The 14,019-nt window shown below is 52.3% G+C and overlaps 1 long non-coding RNA gene across 2 annotated transcripts; it reads left to right on the forward strand.

Moving 5' to 3' along the window:
* The first annotated feature begins 10,949 nt into the window (after nucleotides 1-10,949).
* LOC122206458 lies at nucleotides 10,950-13,511 on the forward strand. 2 transcript variants are annotated; one of them, XR_006196452.1, is made up of 3 exons: nucleotides 10,950-11,034; nucleotides 12,525-12,720; nucleotides 13,258-13,511. It is a non-coding gene; the product is annotated as an uncharacterized LOC122206458 (long non-coding RNA). The 2 variants fall into 2 exon arrangements; XR_006196453.1 differs by having other exon boundaries at nucleotides 13,281-13,511.
* The last annotated feature ends 508 nt before the right edge of the window (nucleotides 13,512-14,019 follow it).

Here is a 14,019-nt window from a genome sequence, read left to right on the forward strand (position 1 = left end):
GGAGTCCTGCACAATCACGCGGCCTCTGTCGGTCTCACGGCCCCCCCTCCTTTGCTCACAGAACCTTCGGTGATGATGCCCGGGACCCGGGGTGCCTTTGCCCTCTTTTAAATTTGGAAAGAATCTGGGTCCTACGTCCTTGCTGCTAGTGACAGAGCCTTACCTCATACCTTAGACGCCAGAGTAAATGAAGAGGCCCCATCATGCCCATTTTACAGATGGGGAGACAGAGGCAAGGAAGCTCCGTAACGTGGCCCAGTTCAGGGACTTGCGGTATTTAGGCCTCTTGTAACCGGCGCTCTTCCCCCAAAATCCCACAGTGGAAATGTGGGGACTCGAAGCCATTTAGCAATGGGGTCACGCATCTAGGGGGGGCCACGCCGCTATCGGTGTCAGGAAATTCTGCTTTGAGAACACGATCGGTCCAAATCCTTCCCGCGTAGGTCAGGGGTGGCAGCTTTCACCCGGAAAGCCTATCTACAGGGCACGTTGGCACAGCGAATCCCTTCATGTGCTCTGGGCGGCTGAGTTGTAGTCCGCGCCGTGGAGACCCCGGGGGCCAGGAGGAGACCCTCCGGCCGGGGGTGGGTCCAGAGCCGTCAGTCCAGGGCGTTCGGAGGTGCGGGGGGTACACCCCTGCCCACGCAGTGGCGGGAGGGTCCAGAGTCGGCGCGCAGACACGCGCAGGATTCCGCAGAGGCAGAGGAGGGTTTCAGCGGCCGGCTCTGCGGCGCCACGGACACGGCGTGTTGGCCCTCCAGCCGATCCGGTGTGGCGCTTCAAAGGTCGTGGGTTCTAGTCTGTCTCCCCAGCGTCGCCGCGCCCCGCGGCACGTGAGCGCGTGCGTGCAGAGGGGGGCGCGGGTGACGCGCCCACAGCTCTCGTTACCTCGGCTTTCTCGGGAACCAGAGAAGCTGAACTCAAAGAAAATGGGGAAAAAATATATTTTTCCCTATTAGCAAAATCAGGTAGGGAAAAAAAAAAACTCCACAAAGTTTCACTTCGTTACTAGGACCTTTTCAGGAGCAGGAGAAAGGCACTCAAATTGGAGACTAAATCCAGGGGGGGTGGGGGCCTGGGGGAATCTACCCGAAGGTTTCCAGACACAGTTTGGAAGATATACTTACACAAGCACATGGAAGGGTCTGCCCAAGACAGGGTGAGAGGCGGGCCAGGCAGCGGGATGTGCCAGGAGTGGCCTGCCCAGCGTCCCCAGCTGAAATCAAGAGGCCTCCCTGGCCACGCCTACCCGCCCCCCCCCCAATCTTCAGGCCTTGCCTTGTTTCCACAGTTTTTATCCCACCTGCCTGAACAATGTATAATTATTTAATTTATTGGTTTACCGTCTCTCCTCCCCACTCCGTGAGGGCCAGTGTTTTGGGTCTTGGGTTCCCAGGGCCTGGCCCATAGTATTAGGTCCTAAAACATGGGGGTTGGAGGCAAGAGAGTGGCCCAGAGACACTGAGCCAGCACTGTCTGTCTATCTATCTACCCATTTAATTTTAGTAAGCTCTGCCTCCGACGTGGGGCTTGAACTCATGACCCTGAGATCAAGAGTTGTGTGCTCTACTGACTGAGGCAGCCAGGAGCCCCTGGCCTCTCTTGAGACGTTATGGGACATAATAGGGGCCCAGAGGGTGCGAGTCCAGATCCCAGGGGTGAGTCGGCCAGAACTTGACTTTCCCCCCATGTCTCTGCCTCCTGGATTCGGGGTGCTTCTTCCGTTCATGTTCTCCTTTGAAGACGAGAGGCCAGGACAACAGGCCCAAGATGCCGGGAGGTGATCTGAGGCCCGTGGAGGGCGTCAAGGACAATGCTACATGCCCAGAATCCGAGGTGTGGACCAAATCTGCAAATACTCCGCCTGCCGTCTTTAAGGGGATTTGACTCCCGCCTGAATGCCCGTGGTCTCCTCTCTGGCCGCAGCTTCTGGGCCGCCTGCACGTGGGCGCCCCTCGCTGCATCCTGTGGGAGTGCGGACGAGAGCCAGCCGCCCCTACAGGAGAAGTCCGGCCACGCTGTCCCTAAGAACGTGCGCTCTCAGAAGGAGGCCACCTGGAGGTTTCGGAAACACAGGTGTCCTGGCCACCCCGCTACGCCTCTCGGCACCCCCCTCCCCGGGCCCAGTGTCGCTCAGGCTGCAAGCTGCTTTACTTCCGGGAGGAAGTGGACCATTAAAGTTGCCCTGGGGTGTGAGTGGTACAAATGGCTGCCCTGGGATCTTTTCAGAGAGAAGGGTTTCTTACAGAGCAGACCATCGGGACCAGCAGAGACGCTTTGACATACGGATTCCCAGGCCCCACGCCAGCGCGCCGAGCAGGAGCGCCACCGTGGGGCCCCGGGCGCTGCTTCTCAACGCTGCTCTGGCCACCGATGTGCCGCTGAGGTTGACAGGGAGGAGGTGCGGGGAGAGCGAGTCGGGGCTGGGGGGCACCAATACCATGCCTGCCTGGGCCCCAGCCAAGGAACACCTTGCCGGCTCGGCTGTCTCAGAGGGGGAGAAGGGAGATCTGGCCGGAGAACCCCCAGTTTCCGTACCTGCCTCATCTGGCAAAGGCTAGTCTGAAAAGGCAGGGAGTCTTGTCAGTACAGAGTAAACCAGAGTTTATTCCTTGAATGCAAATGTCCTGGGGCCGACATCACAAGGCCGAAAGTCAGAGCCTGGGGAACTACGGGCTCCGGCATGCACCCCCCCCCCCCACCCCCCGTCCGCCCTTCTGCCGCCTCTCCTGGGATCTGCACTGGGCGGCCAGGAAAAGGGGCACTTAAGGGCTGAGGCCTGCAGGTGCCCTTGGTCCCATCCGTGGGAAGCAAGGAGATGTCCTCGCCTGGGGGTGCCACTCACCGTCCCCCCCCACACCAAACAGGAGGCAATGGACTTGGCGGGAGCTCTGTGTCATCTGGGGAACGGTGGCCTGTGGATGGGGGTGACGACAAACCCCTGCTCTTGGTCTCCAGCAGAGTCGGGAGGAGGAAGTGAGTCTGGTCAGGGAGTCGTTTCTGCTACGTCCAGCGTCTTTCCATTAACCACTTGAGGAGAGAATTTAATTTGTAATAAATCTGTATTACAGTAGAAGTTCAGTGCCCCCAATGGCTATAAAAATTAATTCCTTATCCTAAACATTATTATATAGCTTTTGCAATGAATTGGCTTGTGGTTGGGTTCCTGGTTTGGGCCATTATGAGTAATTAGCGTGATCAAACAGCATCACATAATATTTCCCCTCTCCCTTCAGCCCTCCGCGGGCCTCACCCCCTGTCTCATCGGCAAATGGATTCCATTAAGTAATCAGTCCCGTAAATGGGATACGCTGGGTCACAACTGCCTGCTGACTTTGATGGCCAAAAAAGATGTTTTCTTTCTATTCCTGAACAGTCGCTTCTCCCCTCTGTTTTTTTCTTTTTCTTTCAAAGTACCGTGTGTTCTTGGGAGAGATCATGGTAATTTTCCTCCTGAAGGAGGCTGGTGAACAGACAAGGGCTCTGACGTCTGCTTAGGAAGGAGGGTTCCTTAATCCGGGATCCAAGGGAAGGCTTCTGAAGGTCTTGGAACTTCTGACGATTGTCTGGAAAACGTGTCCGCATGCGTGGATAAGGCATTTAGTTTCTCCCTAAGGAAGTGAATCGGGAGGTTTCTGCAGATGTACGAAGGGGATCCATTTCCCAAAGGATCGTAGCTAATGTTGGTTGAAAAGCGATACAGACCAGACGGCCTGAGTTCCCCAATCTGGCGTTCACAAACCGGTTGGGGTCCAGGAGTTTGGACGAAGCAAATTTACACGTTTAGTTTCAGCAAGGTTCTACTGAAATTTAGCATTTCCTTCCATTATAAATGCACTCAACACGCTACCGCGATTTTCCCAGCTATTTTTTCACTACATTAAAGTTGTTGCAGACAGCTCAAAATAGTCTCTGTGCTCATCATCACTTAGAAATCACGTTGGTTATTCAATCAGCAACTGTGCCTTATTTGTTGCATTGATAAAGAGGCACATATATTTGAGTATCTCTATCGTTGAAACGTATTTTAAGAACTGGTACCCAGAGGCGCCTGGGTGGCCCAGTTGGTCAAGCCTCTGACTTGGGCTCAGGTCATGATCTTATGGTTCACGAGTTTGAGCCCCGTGTGGGGGCTCTGTGCTGACAGCTCAGAGCCTGCAGCCTGGCTTTGGATTCCGTGTCTCCCCCTCTCTCTGCCCCACCCCCGCGATGTCATTGGTTACCATTGTAATTCTATGTATATTATTTTATGCCTTTATAAACATTATTCTGAGAAGGGGTCCATGGCGGAGCCACGATTAGATACCACTGGTGTGCATTAGAGCAACTGTGTGTGTGTGTGTGTGTGTGTGTGTGTACGTGTGCGTGTCTGAGGTTATGAAGTTATGTTGTGTCTGAGTTTGGACACCCTCTCGCATCCTAGTCCCATAGAATAGCTGCCTGGTCTGTGCCCTGATGGCTCCCTTTAAAATGGGAATAACAGCCACCAAACAAGGGTGCTCAATGGTCAAGAAAGAACTTATATAGGCAAAGCCTTTAAGGCAGCACCAGACATGACACCACACTCCTTACGCGGGCTTTCTTATTTAATCCCTCTCCAACGCTACAAGGTTAGTCCTAGAATTATTCCCATTTTACAGATGGGGGCACTGAGGTTTATTTTAAGGAAGTGGTAAAACTAAAACAGACACAAGCCCAGGCCATTGGACACCTGAGCCCTTGTGCAACACGTTCTTTTATATTTACCCATAGTATTTACCATTGCTGGTGCTTTTTATTTCTTCTTGTAGGTCTGAATTCTGTACGGCACTATCTCCTGTCCTCCTGAGGAACAGCTTTAGGCATTTCTTGCCACGTGGGTCTACTGGAGACAAATTCTCTCAGAGTTCATTATCTGCAAGTGTGTGTAACTCATTCTCATTTTTGGAAGAAGTATTCTCTTGATCTAGACTCGTGAGCCAACATTCCCCCTCCCGCCATGCCTCACCCCCCCACCCCTGGTACTTTAAAATATTTTCTCCTGGGGCGCCTGGGTGGCTCAGTCGGTTAAGCATCTGATTTCGGCTCAGGTCATGATCTTGCTTTTTTCTTTTTTCAGAAGTTTGACTATAGTGTAACTAGGTATGGGTCGCTTTGCGTTTATACTGCTTGAGGTTTTCTAAGGTTCTTGGATCTGTAAGTGAACGTTTTTCATCACATTTGGGAAATTTTAGCTATTATCTCTTCAAATAGTTCTTCTGCCCCATTCTCTTTATCCTCTCTGTTAAAAACTCTACTTGCGTATATGTTACACCATGTAATTTTGTCCTATAGATCGCCAAGTCTCTCTTGGTTGTTATGAAATCTTTTCCTCTCTATTCTTCATATGGAAGAATTTCTGTCGACCTGATTTCAAGCTTACTAATCTTTGCTTCCATAACATCCAATCTCCTACTCAGTGAATTTTAGATTGTTTACTTTTAAGTTCTGGAATCAATTTGGTTATTTTTTAATAGTCTCTATTTCTTTGCTGAGATTCCCCCCTATTTTGTTCATGGCCAACCTTCATTTACATTTGTGAGCACATTCTAAATAGTTACTTTAAAAAGGTCTTTTCTGCTCATTCAAACAAATGGATCACCTCAGATCTTTTTCTGTTTCTTTTCTTTTTTCTTACTATGGGTCCATAGCTTTCTATTCCTTCACATGTCTGATAATTTTTGATCGTATGCTGGACATTTCAGAAGATGTGTTGTATGGAGTCTGGATGGTCTTATCCTCCTTTAAAAAATGTTGAGTTTTGTTCGCCATGTAGCTAGATTGTTGGTGAATGCTTTTCATCCTGAAAAGTTTGTTTTTATTCTTTGGGCAGACCTATTTTGGTTTTCAACTTGGATCTAGGATGTGGCCCTTACTCTAAGACATGGTCTTTACTCCTAAGGCCTGGGCTTTCTGGGATCTCCATATAATGGTGATTTCAGTTAAAATATAGGCTGTAGGTTGATGTAAACTTCTCTTTGGGCCTTTGAAGGTGCATCCCGAAGAGAAAGTCAGTTATTCTATGTAAGAGGGTGAAGAGAAAAGTACAATAAGAAGGAGGTTTGCCTGACTGTTGGTAGAGATCTGCCGAGTATATTAAGATGTTGAGGGCAGAGAAAATGTACACCAGTTACAGGTTACAGATATAAATCCCAAAATGGAAAGTCATAGGACAATATTCATGAATTGCAAGAATGGATCTGTGACAGGGCTGCTTCTCATTAGGGCACCCTATAAAGAAAGTTCAAGGGTTTACTTACGATTTGGTTCAGGGTCCTTGGAGTAAAGCTGGGGAGGTGAGCTGGTTATTGAATGTTTTTTTTTTAATTTTTTAATGTTTATTTATTTTTGAGAGAGAGAGAAAGAGAAAGACAGAGAGCAAACAGGGGAGGGGCAGAGATAGAAGGAGACGCAGAATCCAAAGCAGGCCCCAGGCTCTGAGCTGTCAGCACAGAGCCTGACGAGGGGCTCGAACTCACAAACCGCAGCATCATGACCTGAGCCAAAATCGGACGCCCAACTGACTGAGCCACCCAGGTGCCCCTAGTTACTGAATGTTTTTAAAGAAACACTGCTGGATTATTTTCAAGCACCTGTAGTGACTACTTAATGTACTCAAGTGTCTCAAAGTTACTTGGTAAGGATGAGAGCAAACAGATAAGTTTACTTTGTGATATTGGAATGTTACCTCTTTGTATGCAAATAGATGTTGTAATAGATGTACTTGAAGACAGTTTCAGTTAAAAGTAGACTTTCCCCTGTCATCTTGGGTACATTATTAAGTTGCTCAGGTAACTCCTTGATTCAGGCACAGAAAAAATACACTTCACCTTAGCCCATATGGGAATTTGGAATGAGAAGTATCTGAATTCATACATTTTGAAGGTAAAAGGGTATTTGTGCTGGTTCCCTAGTATTATGTGATAACCCCAAACTTAGTGGCTTTAAACAATAATAGCATTAATTTTGCTCATGGGCGCAGTGGGGGGACAGCTTTTCTCCGCTCTACTCAGCATCAGATGGGATGGCTCAAAGGCTGGGGTCGGAATCATCTAAAGGGATGTTCACTTACAAGTCTGGTGGCTGGGGCACGTGGGTGGCTCAGTTGGTTAAGCATCTGAGTTAGGCTTGGGTCATGGTCTCACGGTTCCGGAGATCGAGCCCGGTATCGGGCTCTGCACCGACAGCGGGGAGCCTGCTTGGGATTCTCGCTCTCTCTCTCTCTCTCTGCTCCTCCCCCACTGTATTTGTGCTCCCTTTCTCTCTCAAAATAAATAAACTTAAAAAAGTGAAATCGGCTGTTTTTAAGAAAACAAGTCTGGTGGTTGATGCTGGCTGTCATCTGGGTCCTCGACTGTTGTTTCTCCATGTGGCTCGGTTCCGAGGGTGTGTGTCTTGGGAGAGGGAGCCAGGCAGAAGCTGTATCACTGACTGATTTTTCCCTCTGACCCACTGCTGTCCCTTTTTCATGTCCTAAATGTCCTACACGTCCTCCTATGTTCTATGCAGCCACTCCCGTTCCTCCAGATGGGCTCAGGTGGGGACAGCCGGAGTCTTTGGTCCCTCATCCTGTCTGTGTGACAACCTGTAATGCTTGGGGACGGCTGAGGCCTCCACGATCCCTGTTCTGATGGGCTCTGATAAGGATAAACTGAATGGCTTCACTACTGTAGAGGTGCTTTTGTCTTTCAGAGACACGGTCAGAGCTGGACCCCCATGTCAGCAGGGCCCCCAAGGTTCCTAACGTCCAGACCCTTCCCTGATGCCTTGTCTCGGTCCACTGCTCTGTATTCTCTGCTGCCTGGGTGTCTCGGTAGTTCCTGACCAAGCCAAGGGGTCTGAAGCTTTGTTGCTTCCTCTAAGGACTTGACTGTCAAGGGGAATTAGCTTGAGAGGAAATGGGGATAGAGACTTGATGTGAATTTAAGGTAAAAATCTCCAGGATCTGAAGAGAGTGGGTGTGACAGCCAGTGCAAGCCTCAGGGACCCTGATGGAGATGTTCACACAGGTGCTGAACTGTGTGCTGACCCCTGACCAGGGAAGCACCTGCTGGGACCAATTAAAACCTCTCTTTCTGGGCTGGGTTCATTTGCATCAACTATGGGCCCCCAGGACAAATTTTCCAGAAGGCCTCCTATTCTTTGCCCAATGAAAAAGGCTCCTCTCTTATCAGCTGTCTGTGCTCACATTGGCTTCCTGGGCAAGCTCGGGCTGGTGTCTCAGACCAGGTTCCCTGATCTGTCCACACCCCTGTGTTCTCTGCCTTCTCCCGCACACACCTCTGCTGGTAATTGTTTGTGTTTCCTCCCAGACTCCAGCACCAAGGACAGGGCTTTTGCATTGTTTGATCATCCTGGAGAGCCCAGGCTTAGCCCACAGTAGGTGTCACCTGCTCAGTGAAAGAATGCATTTCCTTCCATGACACCCGTCTGCCCCCTTGGGAGACAGACGCTGCACAAGGCCATTCATGGGCCATTTCAAAGAAGGCTAGCCAGTTGGCATTTTCTTTACCATGGTTAAGTCTCTCTGCTAGTTTCTGGGCCCGCCCCTTAAGGAGCTTACAGCTGAGCTGGGAAGATAAGCTGTAAGTACATGAAAAGATTATTTTTATTTTTGGAAAGTTGAACGTTTTAAACCAACATCCCATGAGGCTGTGGGGTTAGGCTGGAGGTAGAACTGGCTTATCCAATTTGGAATCGCTGAGAGAGTTCCAGGAAGGGCTTAATTCTTCATCCTCCCCCCCCCCCCCCCCCCCACCATTTTTTTTTTTTTGAAATTCTGCAGAGATTGAGATACTGAGGTTAGGACAGGGAGAAAAAGCAAACGTCGAAATGTCAGGCGATGTGTTGGAGCAAAGGGGGAGCTTTCAAGATAACGCCAGAGGGACTGGCTCTGGGGGGCCCCCGCGGGCCATTTTGGGTGGGGTCCGGCCAATGCAGTTGATCAGAACACCATGCGCGACAAGCTGTGTGCCTATTCCGGCTGCTGAATCTGTGACATAAGTGGCACACAGTAAACACGTTCTCAGGTGCTGCCTTTGTCCCAGGGAGGTTGGCAGAAGGTGCCAGAACTTCTCACAAGGAGCCGACGGCCCCCAAAGCTGGCGGAGCATGAAGACAGCACCTGCATGGCGAGGGGAAAGCCAAGACAAACTGCCAGAGTTCTCACCTCCTTGCAGGGAATCCTGAGCCTCTAAAGCAACTGGAGGTAATTGCGCCCAGAGGCCATGGGGTGGCAGTGTGGAATTAAACCCCTGAGCGTGTTCCCCTAACATCTCTTGCGCCTGGAGCCAGACGCTGCTGGAAGCTGGGCATGCAGCCCCACGCAGGCTGGGAGTTGGGGCAGGAGCCGCGACGGTTCTCCCTTGATTTAATCGCCCCGTGCGCCGAGCTGAGACCGCGTCTGCCGTCTCTCAGGTTGGGCGGTTCCCCTCGTCCGGAGGCTTTGGGGGGCCCTTCCTCACGGGGCTGGGAACACGCTGATAAAAAGTTAATTTCTATTTGCTGTCGCTCGGTAATTGGATGAACACGAAAGCAATTAAATATTAAAACATACAAACAAATAACTAAGTCCCCGTAATTAGCCAAAGTTTGATCACTGTCATATTTATTTAAGAAGAGGTGATATGTCTCAGCAGGTGACATTTTAAATACCCCGGGCCTCTCTGGCGTTGTCTTCGGAGAATGCTGAATAATGTACGGAGAATTTAATTAAACCCTGTTGTAAATCAGCTATGATGACAGGGAACTGACAACCACATGTTGAAATGAGAATTAGTCCACAGCGAGGGATATTAATTAACTCCTTTTCTGAAGGCCTTTGGCACAGAGTGGCATTTTAAAAAAAATAAGAGGAGGAAGCAAGCAGCGCTTTGGCATGGGGAGGGGACTGTGCCTGTAATTATTATTTATAATCATTATTATTTATGGCTGGAATTTCTGCAATCGCCTAACGCAGCTAACGATCGGGACAGCGAACAACCAGATTAAACAAGTCTTCCCCTGGGAGCCAGGTAGAAATCGGCGGGCGGCACCATAGGACGCCAGGGGATGAGAGGGTCCCTTTGGAAAACAGGAGCATTGTTTTAAGCTGCGTCCAACTCTCCTCCAGATTTGGACTCAGGAAGAAGATACAGACGTGCGGGAATTGCAAACGCACAGACCTCGCAGATGAGAGCGGCCTCGGAAATCGCGAGGCCTAACCCCACTCACCTCCCGGAGGAGGAGACGGAGGCCCAGGGAGATTGGAGATCCTGCCCAAGGTCGTGGGCTAATCCGGGCAGAGCGAGGGTGCAGCGTGACCCTGTGCCTGGGTCAACAGAGCAGAGTCCCCCAGAGTCTGGAAATGCTGAGGACGTGGATGGGCCGAGGATGGAAAGGGGCTGCTGTGGGCCTCGGGGTGATGGCAAGGCCGCGTTTGTCTGACGACGCTAAAGCTGTAGGTGAAAGACCGAGCAGACCGGGGTGGCGTGGGGACCCTCGCTGGGACCCCCCGCTCGGCCTTCCCCTGGCCCAGAAACAAGGCTGCGTGTGAAGACGAACACGTGGCCAACAGGTGTCCCTCCGCGGGGAGGGGACATCATCGCTCTGGGAAGAACCTGACCTTCCTGTGAGGACGGACCACTTGGTGCATCCCGCCGCCTGGAACCTGTCACTGGGTTACAGGAGCCGCGCGACACGCACCACTGGCGATCCGGAACCGGGCCGGGAACGCGCACCGCCTTCCGCCTGGAGGAACAGTCAGGTGACTGCAGCGAGAGGCGCGCGCGCGCGCGCGGGTGCCCAGGCTGTGCACTGTGCCGGCACCCTATTGGTTCCCTGGGTTGGTGATGGACAACTGTAGCAGCCAATCGAGAGCTTGAAAGGGCGGGACGTGAGTTGTATTAGAGAAGGTCCTAGGTTGGCCTGACCCTCCCCCTCCCCACGTGGGCGGACGGCGGGCCTCCTGTCCCACCCGGATGAGACTCCGAAGAGGTCATCAGGACACAGTCGTTACAACCCTCCCCGAGGTCGGAGGTGGCTGATTCAGATGCAAGCCTCAGCTTCGGGGTCTCAGGTGTGCGTGTGCATGTGTCCCCGATGCTGGGGACCCCCAGGTGTCCCCAAGGAAGAGTGGCTGGCGGCAGGCGTGGAAGTTAGGCCAACAGCTCTCTTGGCCGAGTCGAAGATGCATCCACAGCCAGAGCGTCCCGTGGGTTTGGTTTGGATGATGTTATCTGCAAGGTCAGGGACTTAACAGAAGCTTAGCTTAATCCCCGGGGCCCTGCAGTTCCTGTGTCAAAGTCACTGACCCAGAGGTACAGGGCCTTGGCTCGCGGGGAGCCCATCTGATCTGGGTCAGCCAGAGCCGTACGACACAGGCATTTTTGCCGCCTCCTGACAAGGGCTGGCTGGCAGTTAGAAGGAAAGGTTGTCGTTACTACGTCCCCGCTGAGCGGCAGTCCCTGGCCTCTCCGGAAGCCGTGCTGCACAGCTCACCTGTTTGTGGCCTTGGGTGAGGTCTCACGGGACCCGGCAAGGCTGGGAGGAGAGCAGCCTCGTGTTTCCGCTGGAGAACGAACTGGCGGGATCGCAACCGCCAGGCCCAGCCCCAAAAGGCTGAAGGCCACGGCCAGGTACGGGGTGGGGGCAGCGAGTTCAGGTGGGAGCCCAATCCGGATCTTTCTGGCCCTGCCTGACCTTGCGGGATTCACCCGCAGCTTCGACACCTCCCTCCTGCCTGCCGGCCACCAACACCTGGAAGTTGGTCCCCAGGCCCCACCCCTTCCCCAGGCGGGCCGGCTCAAGCAGGCCCCGCCCACCGGCTCTGGCCCCGGAGGAGGTCCCCTCCAAACAGGTCACAGCGCGTCTGCGTTCCCTGGTCTCTCTGCGGGCACCCTCCTTCCCGAGCTGCCTGCCACCTTGAGTGTACCCTTGCTTTCCCAGCTCCCCCTCCTCTGCCGTCCTGCCCCCTCCCTGCCCTTTCCTCGGCATGGCCTGGGCTTCTGGAGTCCCTAAAGAAATGGAGACAGCTGACCATGCTGAGGCTGGATCCAGTGACGGCGTCCAGTGGCTCCCAGGACTGATCTGTGCTCTCCTCTGGGAGAGGACTAGGTGCGTGGGTGGTTCTGTGGGGATCAGGTCCCTTTGCAAGGCTCCATAGTGGATTCTGACAGGCGGCCAGGGCTGAGAACCCCAGGGAAGGTTCTGGAAAGGGTTCAGAAATGAGATTTCGCCGGAAGCTGCCCTGCCGGGAGCACTGTTTTGGGAACACAGATTTCAGACTCAAACCCATCGGGGCTTGGCTGTCCCCTAACTGATCATGTCCCTTTGGACTAGTGACTCCCCTGGCCAGCGTCTCAGAGCTTACCAGCAAAAAGGAAATAGCTCCTTAAGGAACAGAGACTGCCCGAACCAGCTCAAAAAACCCAAGAAGGGCTTTGACTGTAAGAAGGGGAGGTGTCCCTGGAGTCACGAGTGCCCCTCTAGTTCAGCAGGCCCTGACTAGTCCTGTGGTCTCTCTGTAGGTGGGCGCGTGGACCAGCCATTCGGAGCAAGAGTCGATCTCTGTGCGTGTCACTTGCAGATTCCCAGGGTAGTGCCCCCATCTGTCCATTTGGCATTCTGTCTGCTCGCTCCCAGAGCGTCGCCTCTGTCCCCAACACTGCTGTGGGCTAGGATGTTGGAAACATCCTCGGAGCCGGAATAACCCATCCTCCCCAGGTGACACTGCATTAAAGGCAAGACGCTTGTGTTTGGAGAATAGAGACCACGTCGTGTCCCCAAGCACGGACAGGAGAGATCTGGGCCTCCCCTCTGCCCACTCTCCCAGCACCTGCCCCCGGGGTCGGGCACCAGGGACGTGCGGGGAGTCTATTAATCTAAGTGGAAGGCAAAAGGTCTCTTTCCGGGGCTCTGGGCTTTGCAGACCTTTCCTTAAACAAACAGGACAATTTATTTGTCTTCGGTCAAACTACGCAGAGGTCAAGGGGCTGGTGACCCCTTTTAGTTTGCAGTGATGGGGCCACTAGGTTATTTGCTCATGGGCCAGGACGATCCCCAGTCGGGGGAGAAGTGGCTCATGGTAGTTAGACCTCAGCCCCTTGCCTGCCTTGCGTCTGTCATCCTGACCGCATAGACAGCCCGTGATGGGCTCACACCGTTCCTCAACACGCCTCTCAGCGCACGGTCTTTCTTTTCCAAATCCTCACCTCGCCTCTGTTTGGTGCCTTCCCCCCACCCCCCACCTTCTCTCCTAAGCTGTTACCCCTCTGGGCCCCCAGGGAGTATTCTCAGCATGCTGGACGACCCACAAGGACGTCGGTGCACCTCCTACCCAGCGACCCTCTGTCTGGATGGCACAAACCTCCAGGGAAGAGAGGCCAAGGAGGCGCCGCTCCGGTCCGTCAGGCCCCTGGTTTGCAAATGAAGAGCTGCCCTCAACATGTGTGTAAGTTAGAACAAGGAAAAGTCTCGTCCTGGGAGCCCGAAACAGCACGGCTGTGGAATAAATTGTTTTGAAAGTAACTTGAGCATCACTAACTTAATTATTTGGCTTGGCGTTTGCACCTTGACTTGAATACATTCCACATTTGTTGATAATAAATGTTACCTTCCTGTTACAAATTTATATATATATGTATATATATACATATACGTATGTGTATATATGTACACATATATGTATGTGCATATATACGCACACATGTATGTATATGTACATATATGTGTATATATATGTATATATATATGTTTATTTTTGAGACAGAGAGAGACTGAGTGCAAATGGGGGAGGCGGGGGAGGGACAGAGAGAGAGGGAGACACAGAATCAGAAGCAGACTCCTGGCTCTGAGCTGTCAGCACAGCGCCCGACACGGGGCTCGAACCCACGAACTGTGAGATCATGGTCTGAGCTGAAGTCAGACGCTTCACCGACTGAGCCCCCCCACACCCCCTCCTCCACAAACTTATATTTTAAAGAGGTCAATCGGATCGTATTCTTTCTTCTTTCAGTGAGGTTT

The sequence above is a fragment of the Panthera leo genome, chromosome E1 (genome assembly GCF_018350215.1).
Source record: "Panthera leo isolate Ple1 chromosome E1, P.leo_Ple1_pat1.1, whole genome shotgun sequence".
In the NCBI taxonomy this organism is placed as follows: domain Eukaryota; kingdom Metazoa; phylum Chordata; class Mammalia; order Carnivora; family Felidae; genus Panthera; species Panthera leo.